General features: G+C 46.1%; 1 protein-coding gene across 7 annotated transcripts in view; it reads left to right on the top strand.

The window, feature by feature from the left end:
- Positions 1 to 16,833, top strand: part of ATXN7L1 (ataxin 7 like 1) — a 245,328-nt gene that overhangs the window by 91,465 nt on the left and 137,030 nt on the right. The window lies entirely within an intron of this gene.

Consider the following 16,833-nt stretch of genomic DNA (forward strand, 5'->3'; position numbering starts at 1 on the left):
CCCCTAAGGGACAAAATCACCCCCAATTGAAAGCTACTTCCGTAACATATAACACCCCCATGTGTCATATCATCTTCTGTGCTTTTTCTATATTTAAATTTTTCTCCACATGAAAGTGAACGTGCATGCACACACACATGAGCCCAGAACGAAGCCCAGAAATAACTGCCGTGCAATCACACACACGGCAGCATGTAGAAAGTTTACTATTTCAGCTTCCACAGAGCTGGTCACCAGGATAATTTCCCCGTCACATTTGTATGCAAGGCATAACACAAACCATCTTATAGAAACCCATAAGTGGCAGTTTTTCCCACCTCAAAAATCAGAAAAAGGGGAGAAAAAGCAAAAGAAATAGCATGTCCGTAGACACAGAACCTTCAGAAATTTTCAGCCACATTGGTGCCTGCCCTCCTAGCAGGGAGCCACGGAGCCCCACACCCCATCCATCAAACAGAGATAATCCCTGGATGTCGCTGCTACTTAAAAAAAAAATGTATTAGAACCAAAGAACCTAGATGTCATTCAACAGACAAGAGAGGATTAATTTTTCCCCTCTTTCTCAGAGAGGGCTTTTTTTTTCCCTTTCCTGATTATATTTTTGAATGCCCTTCAAGTAGCTGTTTTGCATGTTGATGGTGATGCAGTAGAATTTAATGAACTGTGAGCCAAAGCAGAGAGGCTGAGCGGGAAAATAAATGAGTGACAGCGACTCACCTCCGTTCCCCCCGCACACATCCAGATGCCAGTGTCGGCTGGGTACCGGGATCGGCCCAGCCCAGCAGGGCTGCACATGGGAGCCTCATTAAGGAGGTCCCAGGGTTTCCTGCAATTGTTCTTTTTATTTTGTCCACCTCCAGGTGACCTCGAGTTGAGGAGGAAACCAACCATTTGTGTTTCTGAGCCCTAGAGAAAGTCAGTCCCTCTGTGTGTCAGTGTCCCCCTGGCCTTCTGGGGGGATCATCACCACATAATTAACCTCCGGGACTTCCTTTCTGAAAGTGTTGATGGCCACCGCGGAAGAGCGCTTGGGCTTGGGTGTCAATCCAGTTGGATTTGTTTGTTGAGATTAAATTTCTGTTATTGTTGTTGTTCGTTATATTTTATGAGACCAGATTACTTACACCAGAGAAGTATAAAATAATTAAAGGAAATTGTTCTCATCAAACATATTCTTTGCCGAGTCTGACAGCATGAATTAATAAGGCTTGCCAAGAGCATCTGAATACGTGCAAACTTTATTTTGTTAGTAGGATCCTTTTTTAACTTTGATTTCATGAGTGTAAGCCCGATCTGGAATGAACTCCTAGACTAATATATGTCTTTTGGGCTCCTTATGATCAGAAACAATATCTGCCAGCGTTTCCTCTTGTGTCATCTTTCCATAATCCCTGGTAAAGTGTGAATCATACAATAGATGCTCAAGATATTCCTATAAATCCTATGGCAAACCCTATGGAAGGAAATGACAGACGGACCAATTACCAAATGGTTAACTTGTTACATTACATTGCATCTAAGAGAATCTACGACAAAGTAGGGCTATGTTTTGCTCCACTTCACATGTTTATATTTTGAACTTGCATCTGCTCAACTTACAGTTAATGCTGTGTCTGGAACAGAGCAAGTTGACCTAGTCCCCGACCCCGACTTGTCTTTTCACTCTGCCAATGGGAAGCAAAAATACCAATAACAGTAATGATAATAAAGCTAATGCACGTAGTGAGCACTTACACGTGCCAAGCTTTCTATGTGTTAGTTAATGCTATTGCCGCCGTGGTCATATTATGCCCATCACACAACAAAGGCAAGGGACATTCAGAGGATTTAAGAAATTTGCTCAAGATCAGGCAATGTAAGTGGCAAAACTGGGGTTCCCACCTCTGTCCGACTCAAGTCCCTTTAGCCACTCTACAGGTTGAACATTTTGGGTCTGGAACTCCCCATGACACTGTAGCTAGGCTTGGCTACAGAGAGGTCCGGTGGTCCCCTGAAGGACCTACCCAGGTGCTCTTGCGCGGCCAAGCTCCCTGCCTTTTTCTCACCCACCTGCTGACCTTGTCTGCTGACTGGCAGAGATGAAGCACTTCAGCACGATTTTGAGGGAAGGAAGAAGGGAAGCATAAATCAGCTATAGCGAGTGTGTGTAGAGCCTCAACCACAGCATTTGAACAGACCTTTAAATATGAACAGACAAAAAGAAGGGGCCTCATAGAAGTAGTATAGTAGGTCCCATTACCTACATCTTGTAGGCTCCTATAGGCTCCCCTTTATCTCCAACAAATGAGCAGATCCACGAGACCCACAAAGAGTAGGTTATTTCCTCTAAACCCATTGAAATTCCCTTTTTGCGTGTTTCTGTGAATTAAGTAGAAATGCTAATAAATAAACAGCAGATGGAATGGTTCAGCTCAAATTTAAAGCTAAATTAATAGGATCTTCCTAACCTCAGGATTATTGAATTCATCCTTAATTGAAAAAAAAAATTCTACTTATATTCACATCAAAGCCTGTTTCTTGAAGGCTAAGACTTTTGGGTCCCCTTTTTCAGAGTCATGTGGCTTTGATTCATTCATTTATCTAAAAAACATTTACTGATTACCTGTCCCAGGCAGCCATTGTTCTAGTGTCACAGACTGGTGGTGAACAACACAAACAAGGTCATGGCTTTCTTGAAGCCTACATTCTGGGAGGTTAAATGACAGACAAAAACACAGTCAAGTCATAAGAGCTGGCATGAGGGTGTCCCAGCAGAAGAGGTAGGTGGGGACCAGATCTGTAGAGCCCTGTGAGCCAGGGTTCAAGGTTTGAGTTTTCTTCTGGACGTGGTGAGAAGACACTGAGGGGAATGAGTGAGGAAAAGACATCATCTGGTTGATATTTTTAGGCAACTGTTCTGGCTGCTTGGAGCCTGGGAAACCTGCTAGGGACGAATGCAGATAGACAGGAAAGGATAACTCTGAGGTCCCTCCTGGAAATGGAACTGACAGAATTTGATGATGGGCTGAATTGGAAGAGAGAGAGGTCAACATTTGGGATTAGTTAGCATGGGAACGGCCAGTGATCTGGCGGGAAAAGCAGCAGAGGGTGACGACGTGAAAGCTGAGACAGGTCGAAGCATTGCATCAACCCGGTCAAATGCCAAGAAAGAGAAGAAGCCGCTAGATTTGTCACCATCGGCTGTTACTGACCTGGACAATAGCCATCTCAGTTGTGTCTTGAGATTTTTTTTTCCAAGTGCAGGTGACTTTGTGTTTATATCACTGATAGACCTCTTTCTGGGCTGCCAATGCCCTAAGTGTTTTATCTGCATTTGTGCTGAGCTCAGCTGCCACCCAACCAAATCGTCAGCTCACGCCTCTGCCCCCGGCATACCTGTGCTCTGTGGTACCCATCACCATCAGCGGGGGCACCGGTGAGCACTAGCTGCTGAGCCTTCTGCATCCCTGAGTCCCAGTACGGAGTACATTTCCTGACTTGCTACACAGGCAGGTAGAAGGAAGGACTCCTCCCACCCCAATCAGTATGCTCTTGGCACCCTCCACTTCACCAGCATTAGCATATGTGATAGCTATTGCAAATGCTTGTTGACTTGTCCATCCCGTCTCTCTCCTCCCTCTCCCTTTCTCTCTCCCTCTCTCTCTCTCTTACACACACACACACACACACACACACACACACATGCACCAGACCAGGAGTTTCAAGGAGCCAGGAGCCCTGTCGTCATGCTCACCCTTGTATTACCTGCATTAATGATGAGTGCTGGACATACAATTGATGCTCAGAGTACTTCTTTTAAAATGAATCTTATGAGAAAAGAGGGAGGAAGCAAACAATGAGGGGAAATTGGCTTGCTACTTGTGAAGAAGCCAGATTCCACATGTAAATGAGTATATTCATTTAGAAGATACCACTCTTTTGAAAGAGAATGACCGGCTCTGTCCCAATAAGGTTGGAGAGGAGGCATAGGGGGGGGGGGGGGAATGTCCTTCCTTGCTGAGCGCTTGCGAAGCTGCTGCTTTGATCCTTGACCACAGCTGATTTCTGGAGGACTGACACTGTAACATGACCCCCGGCTTCTGACTCATCACTTGAGTCGTTTGTCCTCGCCATGCAGGCTGCACTGTTCCATTCCTCAGAGCTGTATCAACCAAGGAAAATTAGGGGAACAGTCATCACCTTCTTTAAATCCGACGCAAGAATGTTGCCATCACAGATTCAAAAGGTCATTTTGCACTTCTCCCCATCCTGAGCAGTGAGTAGAGCAGCATTTCCCAAACAGCGTTCCCTCCTTGGCCTAGTGAACCCGTGCTCCGAGAGCTAGAGCTTGCAGGTGGACGAGAGCTAGAGCTTGCAGGTGGACGTGCGCACGCAGGGAGCACGGCGCCCAGCTCCCCTCTGCAGTGATTCAAGGATTAAAGTGCTCTGAGGTCTTGGGGTAAAACACAAAAACATCTCTTTCACTGTGGAGGCTCATCACTCTTAATTTATCCGAATTCAACCACAGGCACTGGATAATCATTATCATGTACCTTTGTTTCCAGTAACGTGACCCCAGACACAAACCGACTGCATTCTGGTATTGGAGCAGAGAAACAGAGATTTTTGTCCAACCCTGGAAGAGAAACTGGCCATAGAGAGAACCCACAATCCCCAAACCATGTGCACTGTGCTTTATGAACAGAAGGGCGTTCAAGGGTGTGGTGATTGTACATAACTTTCACCTCACAACCTGATGCGGGAACCCAGCTTCTGTCTAAGCTGGAACTCTGCTGAGCGGTTGTCCTTTTAGAAAGGCCTCTGGAGTTCTCGCTCAAGAAGCTGATTCTTAGTGCTTGGCTGGCGTCACTGAGAGTGAGTTACCTCCCAGAATGTCCCATACAAGGAACCCGTATGTAAGGTTCGCCTTGAGGACTTTAAAGAAGGTTCTGGGGTGCTTGGGTAGCTCAGTGGGTTAAGCTTCTGCCTTCGACTCAGGTCATAATCCTGGGGTCCTGGGATCGAGTCCTGCATCGGGCTCCCTGCTCAGGGGGGAGCTTGCTTCTCCCTCTCCTCCCTGCTAATGCTCTCACTCGTGCTGTCTCTCAAATGAGTAAATAAAATCTTTTAAAAATAAAAAAAAAATTTTTGAGAAAAAAAATAAAGAAGTTTCCAAGCCCTCTTTTTTTTTTTTTTTTTTTAAGTCAAAGCCCTTCTTCCCTCATACGCACATTTACTATGGCCTGTATCTTTTTCCCTCCTCTGGAGAAAGGTGCTTTTCAGTTGATGTGGCATCTTAGCAATTAGTGGCTTCCTGTGGTCGAGGACCTCCTGCAGCTTGTGTAGGACCTGCCCTGTGCTTTTGCACAGAGCCAGGCCCTCTAGAAAACAGTGCCGCAGACACGTGCGGAATAGATGGGTCTGGGGCAGCATGGGACCTGGGGGGCAATAAATGAAGACAGTGGTCTAACGTTTGGTTTCGTATTGACCCTGTGTTTTGTTTGTTGATTAGTGTCCCCAATGCTTTGCTTCTCTCCCCCAGGATTTATTTCTTCAAATCCCTGAGCCTTCTCCAGAGGTGCATTCGGCTTCGCTTGTGTTGTGTTGGTGGTTCCTGCCCAGCTCCGCAAGTGGCTGCCCCCAGCCCATACTTTACCCCCTCGTAAGCAAGCGCCCACCTTCATCAGGAGGGTACCGATCCCTCCACATTAGTAAGGTCACAATGACACCCTGGCTCGGGGACCTGCCGCACTGTCAGCTCTGGGCGTCATCGTGGTGGTGGCACCATCTCCAAGTACATAGGAGTCGGGTTACCAGTGTGATTAAGGAGGCAGTGCTTTCCAAATTCTTCTGCCCTGATGACAAACCTTTGCCTCAGCCACTCTTTGAAAGGGTGGGGGGCATGGTGATGGTGGTGGTGTTTGCCGCCACGAGGGACCAGCCAAGAGGCCCAGAGGTGGTGAGGTTGCCCCTGCTCTGTGGCTTGTAATGTTTGTGAGCCCGGAAACCACCTGGGCTCTTTTAACTACCGCAGGTGTGCCAGGCACAAGCAGAAGAGCTATGTCCCCTCTCTTTTATCTGCTATTTTTCTGCCTCCCACTCCCACCCACCCACAGAACTTACAGACCTGTCATTGATTCGATTTGGTCCGCATCACCCTGACCCTGCATCCTATCCCTCTTCCAGCGTTTGGTGTTTTTCCTTTTAATATTTGTCTCATGAGTCAACCAGCCCTGGAATTGAATTGGGTCGGCAGCAGCACAGTCCAGGGGAAGGACCATCTGTCTGGTTTTGTTTTTGTTTTGAGGGATTCCTTGGGGGAAGTGCTTCCTCCCCACAGGATAAATGAACCTGTATTTTTCCTGTGTGTCTCCTATGCAGCCTTCCCTGGTCATTTTTCAGAAGTGCTTGGCCCTGTAAAAGAACAACCAGGAGACCCCCTACAAACTGTTACCTGCAGTGTTTGCTCGATGCCAGGACACCATTCGTTTGTAAGATGCCACGTCTAGTGAATAGCACCTTTTCCCAGGTGCCAATGGCACCTCCAGGGCAGTCTCCTTATCCAGCCTGCGTTGGTGAGCAGAAAGAGATAGGTATATAGAGTGGTGAACAGGGCACAGCCTGGGGAACGTGCCAGTAGCAGCTTCTAGTGTTACACCACTGGGTCATAATTAACCCAGGCACATCCCTCTTTTCTTCTGGGGCTCAGATACTTCACCTTCTCCTTGGTTTAGAATTTAGTTCAAAGCACAAAATAATGAAGCTATCATGGCTTAGGGAGTTTCCTGTTTCTGGTGATAGCCCCTGACAATGTCATGTAAATTAACCTGGTCCCATAGCAACTAGGCCACACACAGAAGAAAAAAAAAAAAAATCACACAACCACCAACTGGTAATTTAGGAGTGTGGTTTTAGTTTTCCGATGTAAAGAGTAGTTGAGGGAGGCCTGACCGTTTGTTTTATTTTTGATTTCTGGTTTAGTTTATGATGGCCAGAGAATGTTAGCTCTGAGTTATCCATTTTATAACTTAATGATATTTCCTTTGTGACTAGTTAGCACGTGACCATTTTTTTAAAAAGTGTGGCTCATGTGATCAGAAAATTTGTTTGATCTCTTGTGTGCAAGGTTCCATGTATTTCCTTATTTTGTTGCTCGAATCTTGTATATCCTCACCATTTTGGTCTGCTTGGTCTGTAATTTCTGAGAAAAGGGTTTTAAGTCTCCTACGATGGGTGTTAAGTGTGTCAGTCTCTTCTGGAACTCAGAACAACCTTTGATTTACAGTTTTAAGACTGTGTTGTTGGATGCGTATAATACATGTCTTTATAGTGGTGGAGTTTTCATCCCATTAACCTTCCCCTTAGGTCCTATTTCATCTGATTAACTTTCCAACCCAGTTTTCTGTTGGTGAATATGTGTTTGCCTCTTCCCTTTCCAATCCCTTATTTTCAACTTTTCTGTGTCATCTTGTCTTAGGCAGCATTCTTGTAAACAGTATGTCGCTGGCCTTTGTAAAAGTCCAATCTGATAGTGTCTTTTAATAGGTAAGTTTTATCCATTTACATTTATTATGGTTACTTTATATGTTTGGACTTATTTCTGTCTTTTAATTTGTGTTTCTGCTTACTTTGCTTTTTATTTGCCTCTTTGATCTTCTTTCCTATCTTCCATTAGATTAGCAAAGCTTTTTTAATCTTCCCATTTTTCTCTCTGCTAATTTGTCCAGAATAGATTTTATTTATACATAGATAAATATTTGTATGTAGATATAGATATATTTATATAGATAGATGATATTTTTGTATATAAAAATTTATGTATTTATGTAGTGATTGCCATTAAGTTTTAACGTGCATAGTGAACAATATTTCTTTTTCTAATAAAGGCAATGGTTATCCGGGACTTCTGTGTTCTCCAACAACACAGAAACCTTTGTACACTTTTCTCTTAACTTAAAGTCAACTGGTAATTCCAATAAAGAGTTGAAATCCTGACCCAATCATTGCCGTGCATTCTCAGCCTACAGACTCACAGGAGGATTAGAGGCACCCCAACTGATCTATAAAGCATGAACTTCTTACTAATTCACTGTTTTACACCCTGGGGTGCTTTGGGACATCTGTCTAGTTCAGAGTGATACATTCATTTCTAGGTTTTAAAAATCTGTTTGTCAAGTTCCTGAAAGTGTTCTGAAGTAGGACTGGACAAAGAGAGTTCAGAATTCTATGCCCTACTGCTAGGACCTATTCCCATAAATCCCGTTTGTCATGTGTAATGATTTTTAATGAGAAAATGAAGGGGCTCCTTGCTACTGACACCGTGCTTATTTATCCTTCTTCTCAAACTTTAATGTGCATATGAATCCCCCCCAAATGTTTGCTAAACACTAAATTGCTAAAATGCAGATTCTCATTCAGTGTGTCTGTATTTCGGATGCCATTCCAGGTAACACTGGTGCTTTTGGTCCGTGGACCACATCTGAGTAACAAGTGCTTGGAGAATAAAATTTAGCTAGGAAGATTGGGGCTTCAGCCCTAGGTCAGGGTTCCGTGATACCTCACAGAACAGCGAATAGCAGAAGAAGAAGAACTGCTCTCTTTGAAGTGGTTTGGGGTTGAGGATCATTTGAATGCTGAAGGTCTCCTTAAAGCCTTAAGGTCTAGCTGAGCCCAGAGTGAGTGCTCATTCTGTACACCGTGAGTCCCTCTCACCTTTCTGGCCTCTGTCTGCCCTTCCCCCAGAGGCCCAGCACATGCTTCAAGTCTCAGGCCTGTCACTATGTCATCTAGATGTGACTCTGTGAGTCAGTGCCCCGAGAAGGAGTCTGCCCGGGGCCAGGGGCAGGTTTCCTTGTAATTTATGTTTAAGACAAGCTTTTAATAGAGATACACTTTTAAATAGTAACCAGGAAAAAGATTCTCTCTTTTTAACGGGTAGCCATTTATAGGACTCAGCTGTTGAAGCTCAAGGGCAGCATTAGGCTCAAGTTTAATCTTCTGTATACCATAATTTACAGCACTGAGTAAAGCATCGTACGTACAACGATTTCAGTCATTTGCTGTGATAAATAGCTATTGCTCTTGGCGGAACAGAAACACCGTCTCTGCCTTCCATTTATGAATATTGAATGGTCTCAGGCAGGCTTTTGCTGTAAGTTTTTAAAGGGGAAATCCCCACTGATCACAACTCCTCACTAGCCCGGAGTATAATTTCCCTGCTCTAGGCCCCCATTGGCCCTTGATCCGGACAGCGGTTCTGCAATGCACGTGTGTCCTGGTGAATACTGCACAGGGTACTTCTGATGATCCCTGGTGCAAGTCCTGCTGTTTTGCACCACATGCCTCTGGTTGTTTGGTAGATTTAGCTAGTGGCAAGAAGCCACTGACAGGGATCAGGGAAATATCTTAAAGGTGATAATCTGATGCGGGGAAAAATAGAAGGGATGTGATTCTGTTGGATTCCTGACAGAGAGAAGATGGTGTCAGCGAGGGAAATTGAAACTAATAGGGACAAAAGGGGGAAAAAAATGTCAAGATTCTAAATCTCTAGGGATCCAACTCTTTAGGAACTCAGAGACACACATGCCTTCCACCAGACCTCTCTTAGTTCAGATACTTTCTTCCCTGTCACCTGGGAGGAGACAAAATGGATATGTAAGTATGACGCTTGGTAGAGTAACCAACTGGTCTTGAGAAGTCCCTTGGGTCCAAGTCGGCTGGTCACCCTAGACTCAGGCTTCCAGAAATTCTCCCTTCAGCCCATTTCCTTTCTCAGGGATGAATTTTGTTCACTAAGGCCTAAAATCCTTAGCCTGGCATTCTTGGATTTGTCTCATGTTTATGCCAAGCATTGCATTGGGTGACGAGAGGACTCAAGGGTGAAGAACATGAGTAGAGAGGGTGAACAACTGAAACAGTGCCCCTTGGCCTCCTTTTGAATGCCGTGGCACAGACTGCCTTCCTGAGGCCCATTTGGGAGTGGCCATGGCCAAAAGCCACTTAGCAGCATCTCACTAAGATGATTCCTTTGAATACAGAGACTAGAGACTTTTGTTCTCACTATGGCCTTTGAGGGTGATCACATATCTTTAGAAATAGCTTCAATTTCTACAGCATCTGGCAGTTTACAGAGCACTATCTAGTAGCTTGTTCATTCTCACAGTGGTAGCAGCTCAGTGAGGTAGACCAGTAGGTGCTGGCTTCCCACTTCAGGATGCCCAAAGAAGTTCAGTGGCTTTCCTAAGGTCACTGACTGATGGGGACAGAACTGGGACCAGTATTCAGGACTTCTGAGTCTGACCTCAGTGCATTCTCCATGGACAGAGACCTCAGGAAAAAAAAACACACAGCAGCAGCAAAATATCGGAAGCAGGTGTACCTTTATGCAACTTCCCACCTTTGCCATTTGTAATTCCAGACTTACGGGCAGCCAGCCCCTCCTCTAGCTTTCTCGTATCTGCTTTGCATGGATCCAAGCTTTCTGTAATATCTACTTGAAAAGCGGTCTTACTGTTCTGATTCTGAAAGAATATTATTCAGTTCGCTTATAGGTTATGATCCACCCTTTCATTTCCTGGCCAGAAGATTCCATCAGAACAAAGTTACGGTCATTTTAGCAGCCGCTGAAGGCGTTTGGTTGTGTTCCGCAGGAGAATAAATCCACTCAGCATTCTGATTAGTTACAACCGGTGATGAGAGAATTGTGCGAGCCAAAAACTCCAAGTATGTGTTTTATGCATGTAAACTTACTAATGAGAATGGGGCTTGGCAGAAAGCTGAGCTCAGAGTTGCTTGTTAGTATTCTGAGAGCTGGATTATAGACACAGATACAATACAATTTGATCTTGATAGCATCTCTCATTCCCAGGCCTCAGATAAGTTTGTTAAGCAGAAGGATGAGAGGAAGCCACCTGGAGAGAGAATTGTTTATAAGTGGCTCAAGAGACCTTGGCAGTTTAGGACTCCTTGGCAACCTTGCTGTGACCTCCTGCCTCTCTTTGTGCATCTGTGGAATGGGCATGGTGGTTATGCTCTCAGGTTATTATTAGAAATGAATAACTTGAAAATACCTTGGCATGTGACTTGTGCTATAAATATGCCTCCCTGCCATGTGGATGAAGGAGTTTTTAGCTGCCACGTACGACGAGGTGAGGCAGGGATCGTCAGTCACTGGCAGTGGGAGCCTTGCCAGAGTCGGGAGAGGTGTTCAGGGAGAGGGCCAGGGGCTTGTCTAAGGAGAGAGAACAGAGAGACCATCTATGAAGCAGTCTGGGGCCACGTGGTGGAGTGTTCAGAACAAACAAGCACAAAATAAATGTTTGAGCGTCTGGCCTGAAATTAGAAGCAAATAGGGGATTGGAGATGAGCCTCTGTCTTTTCACACTGCATGCTCTATGCTCCGGCTCTGGCCATGCTCTGAATTCCAGAGGGTTGGGCCTAGGGAAAGGGAGACGACCTGGGCAGACCAGTGTCCATGTGGGGTTCAGCTGCTCTGTTTAAAAGAGATTGTATTAGAGAAGCAGCACAAGTTAGGAACAAGCCAGACCCTGGGGCCATGCTGTCTCACTGTGCTTGTGGCTCTGCTCCTCTCCAGCCAGGTGACCTTCCACCGATCACTCAGGCTCTCTGTGCCTCTTTCCTCATCTACAAAATGAGGGTGAAATTAGTACCTGTCTCGGAAGTTGTCAGGAGAATAAAATGAAGAGTGAACACGAGTGTGACGCTTGGAAGAGCACCGGGCATCTGTCTATGCCAGCATCGTGAGGGCTTCCCCAGCCTTGCAAATTCCGGCATATGGCAGGGACACACTTGGATTGGTTGAGGACAGTTCACCTCCAGAGGATGGAGGGTGTTGACCATGAATTACATGATCATTCCCAGAGAAGCTGCATCAGTGGAAAGAAAAAGAAGAGTCACAGCCAGATGATAGCCTGCCTTGGCTGGACCGCTGGTTGTATTCACAAAAGCAGATCCCAGTGGCCGGTATCCTAGAAATTTATGTTTGTTTGTCTCACACAAGTCTGTCTTGCCCAGAGTCATTCACTGATACTGTAAGTCTACTCTGGAATCCTCCAAAAATCATTCCCCTGTTATCTGCCTGCCTCAACATGGGAAAAATCCCTCTCATCTGGAACTCCTGTCTCATGCCTGCCATCCTGCCTCGCTGCAGTGTGTGGGCAGGTCTGCTCTCTGCTGCACACTGTCTTCAGAATGACTGGATTTCAGACTTTCAGAGCAAGCATCTTTAAATCCACTGGTGAAAGGAGACAGCAATCATCTGCTGGTTGGTGTTTGCCAAAATGTGGCCTTACGACGGGATGAAGTGATGGCTCCTGGCATAAAACCTGGTTCCCCCTGGGCGTACACCCAGCCTGAACAGCTCCTTTAAAACCAGAAGCAATTTGTCATCTTTTGATTCTCTTCCAGCACTGTCCCTGTCACAGGTAGATAAATGAGGCGGCATATGGGTGTCCAAACGCAGGAACGTCTAATCCCAGCAGTGTCCCGTAGAGCCGTCACTCCACGAGGATGGAGAGCACGGTGGGGTGGTCCCTGGCTTCAGGATTGTCACCATAAGCAAATTTTTTCATCGCATGTCCCATTTCTATGCATGAAATGCTTTCTCAGAATCTCCCGGCCCCCAGTGTGCCTTTGATAGGTGTGTTTCTCATTTCAGAATCCTGAAATGAATCATATGTTTGTGAGCTCAACTTCTCATGTCTCTGGTTCCACAGAATACCACTAATCAAATCAATGTCTCAGCAGAAGCCAACGAGCACCCCTGAATTAGAAATAGGAGGGGGCAGGGCTTGGTGTTCTACAAAGCATTGATGACAGAAGGCCAATGGGAAGGACGGATGCGTTTCCGTTCACCTCAAGTCCCATGCTCCGTATATGACTTGAAAGATACCCACACAGTCTTCTCCACAGCCCACGTGGACTGTAGATTTTCTTTGTGGCCTGTAACTAAAGTCACCAGGTCATTCCCAAGGACGCACTAGGCAGAAGAGGCCTCTTGATGCCTCTTGCTATCCAAAACATGGGAGACCCGTGACACTCCATAAGTGAAGGATAGTCCTGTGTGGCGGATGAACTCCACCAGCCAGGGCAGGCCTGGTGCCCATGCCAAGGTCTGAATGTGTTGCTGGTCCTGCCAGGCAGCTTTGATGTCATCTGTGGCCATTGGTCACACCCTTCATCCCCGTGGCTGCCGGATTAACCGGGCACCCACAGTCACGAGAATCTGGGCTTGGCTGGATTAACTCAAGTTCATCCCTAACCGCAGGAAAATCATCTGCCCTGATAGTATTACAGTGAGTCATTGAGCATCACTGAGGCGCCCTGAGAAAGGAGCACACGTGGAGCATTTTCTCAAAGCTGGGTCTATTGAACGTGGACCAGATTCTTCACGGGCCACCATAAGGACTTCGTAGCCAGCTCCTAATTATCTATGGTACTGAAGAAGAAATCTAGCATGACCTTTATCATTTAAAAATAAATCCCCCCAATTGAGCTTTGGCCAGCAGTTTCATACTAGAAATCTTCTAGGGGAGGGTGGTATTTCCTTTTATGTTTTCCCAATTAACCAGTAGTTTTAATGAGCAACAAAATGACCCAGCCCGGCTGGGAGTACAGCACGAGAGAGATAATTGGCTCAAGGTTAAGGATGGGTCTGCCTCTGTTCTTCCTCTATCAACTGTGTGCCTTTGCTCCATCTACTTTATAAGGTCAGGAGAAGATGCAATGTAGAAATGTCCCCGAGCCTAGCCATAGGAAGCACACCGTATGTCTTAGCTGTTGTCACTTATTTAGACTTACAGAAACTCTTACTTCATCAAGAGGACGAAATGACAGAAGAGTTTGTTCACAAAAGACAGGTGCGAATCTAAGTAAATCTTTAAGGTAATTCTGGATTTCATTCATGGCGAAATCACATCATCTTTCTTTTTTTTTTTTAAGCTTAAAAGGCTGAGCCAGCTGTACATGATATATTAAACCCACACATTTACTTACTTTAGAAAAGTTACTATTTTGAGAGTATGATCACTCCTGGGGAAAAAAATAATAAAACAATTTTGGTGTGCCTCTTGTCCATTGAAAAGAGTTATGAAGAATGATTTCCATTCCTTGGATTACTGTCTTCAAATTCCTGCTTTCTTTTCAAGCTTTGTCATAAAGCAAGAGAAGGGAAGACTGAACTGCTCACAGAAGGAGTTCCTTGCAATTCCTCTTCACTGCCCCAGAGTGTCTGGCAAAGAGGCACTCAGTCAATGTCTTATGAATGAAGGAATGAATAATTTAGATGTTTAATTCTTTAAGTCAGTGATACTGAACCTTTAGCCATGCATCAGGATTGTTCAGAGGGCTTATTAAAACACAGATTGCTGGGCCCCCCACCCTCAGAGTTTCTGATAGGGTGGGTCTGGGGTGGGGCCTGAGAAGGTGCATTTTCACCAAGCTTCCTGATGGTGATGATGCCATTGGCTTGAGAACCACTGGTTTGGGGTCCATTCTACTGCTTAGGTTTACTGGTTATTGTTGTTGTTTGGTTTGGTTTTTGTTTTGTTTTTGTTTTACCTGTTTCAAGACTTCTAAGAGATTGACATCTGTTGTCTGACCTTGCTTGCCCCATGGATTAAGATATTACCAGGATATGATTAGATAGAAAAACAACCTTGATTTTTTTTTTTTTTTATTGAAAACTACATTTTGTTCCTTGTATAAGTTTGAGGGAAGTGGGATCTCTGGGTGGCTCAGTGGTTTAGTGCCTGCCTTCAGCCCAGGGTGTGATCCTGGAGTCCCGGGATCAGGTCCCACGTTGGGCTCCCTGCGTGGAGCCTTCTTCTCCCTCTGCCTGTGTCTCTGCCCCTCTCTCTCTCTCTCTCTCTCTCATGAATAAATAAATAAAATCTTAAAAAAAAAAAAGTATGAGAGAAGTGAGAATCAGATCCCCACCTTCTTCCTGACTGTGGTCTCTGCTGACAGGACGCAGCCTATAGGGAAGTAGGGTGTCACACCTTGCAACCTAGTCTGATTGTATCTCCATCCAGTTTTGGAATCCCTGCTTCGTGTCAGAGGCGCTTAACTGCAAAGTTGAAACGAGACATGACCTTTTGCAGAGGCTGCAGATGAGCAAAGAGGGTACAGGAGATGAGCATACAATACAAAAGGGAGCAAGTTCCTTGCAGAGTCTTTTCATGCTGGCTGTCGGCCTGACTGAAGTCATTAGGCCCACGGGATTCGGAAACACGGAGGGAGTTTCATGGCCTGAAGAAGGCTGCTCTCTGCAAAAAGTTGTCCTAAGTCACTTTGGATGGCAGGCAAAGAGCTAGAATTCCCAAACCCAGGCCTCAGGAAGCTCCCCGCCCACTGTGCATCCCCCTCTTCTCAGGAAAGAGTCCTCAAGAACCCCTACTGAGGACACTCAGTAGAGGCCAGTGACAAGTCAGTACCAGAGGGACACCAGAGCCCCTGAACATAGAGAAGAGATCAAAGTGAAACCTGAGAAGGGGATTGGAGGGGGAAGGAGGGGACCAAGACTTCCTCTGAAGTGGTGAGAGTGTATCAGTAACCTAGTACTGTGTAACAAATGGCCCCAGCCCCTGGCAGCTTAAAACCACAAATATTTCTTGACTTGTAAAGTTTCCATGGGTCACAGGCCCGGAGTGGTGTAGCTCGGTGGCTCTGGCTTGGGCTTTGTCATGGGGTTGCAGTCAAGCGGTCGTCTGAGCCACTGTCATCCGAAGGCTTGGCTGGGGCCGAAGGACCCTCTTCCAAGATGGTCCACTCACCTGGCTGTAGGTGGAAGGCCTCAGTTTCTCTCTCAGTACCTTAGGCCTCTCCACAGGGCTGCTCACAACATAGCAATTAACTTTCGCCAGAGCCACTAAGCTGAGAGAGAATGGAAGTCAGAAGGCTGAAACAAGTGCCTACGTCTGGCCCCCACTCAAGGGGAAAGACATGAGATGCCACCTCTTGAAGGAGGAGTGCCACCACAGAGTGAGCCCCTTTCATCCGCCTCTGGCCAGGCTCAGGAAAACACAGGAATAAGTGACATGGGGCCTTTGGTGAAAGGAGGATGGGAGCTTTAAAAAGGACTCCAGGGGAGGCTGTGGGAGTTTTACCTGATGGGTCTGAGGAAGGGTGGTTGTGTAGAGGCAAGGGCATAGAAACTCTGTGGGGTTGTGCGGGCCACGAATCTCTTCAGGCCATGGGCTCCCTTGCTTGCAAAGAGACTGAAGCCACCAGTGAGCCCCAAGGCTCAGGTTTGGTTCCAGAGAAGAGGAAGAAGGGGCTCCTGCTTAGAGCCATCGCTGTGCTAGAGAAAGAGCAATCAATAGCCCTGGCATCGCCTGGGTCACCTGGCCTGCCAGGTCCCCAGTAGGCAAAGAAGAGCAATCCCAGGCAGATGTAGCATCCTGGAATATAGGGGAGCCTCTGGGCTGTGCCTCCCAGGAAGGATATTTGGGGCAGTGGGGGTGGGAGGATGTTAGGAAGCAGAAGAGGGGGAGCCTCACTCGTTTTTATAAAAGTGATCCCATTAGGGATGATGGCTCAGGACTGCTGGGCACAGTGACAGCCCTTTGTGGCCGTGGCTCCTGGGCCCCACACAGAGACCTCCCACGGGGGCGCATGCTTATTTTGGCCACCCCAGCTGCATAAATGGATCCTGTTTAGCGGTCTTCTTTTGAGAATGCAGAGCCATTGGTGGTCATATTGTACTGTGTCTGTTCTTATCTCCCTATCATCCCCAGGGAATAAGCTAATCAAACTTGCTGATGATTTTACACTAAGAAGGAGATAGCTAATAACTTGGATGACAAGTATTAGAATACAATGTGATGTGGATAAATT

This window comes from Canis lupus, chromosome 18, assembly GCF_011100685.1.
Source record: "Canis lupus familiaris isolate Mischka breed German Shepherd chromosome 18, alternate assembly UU_Cfam_GSD_1.0, whole genome shotgun sequence".
In the NCBI taxonomy this organism is placed as follows: Eukaryota; Metazoa; Chordata; class Mammalia; order Carnivora; family Canidae; genus Canis; species Canis lupus.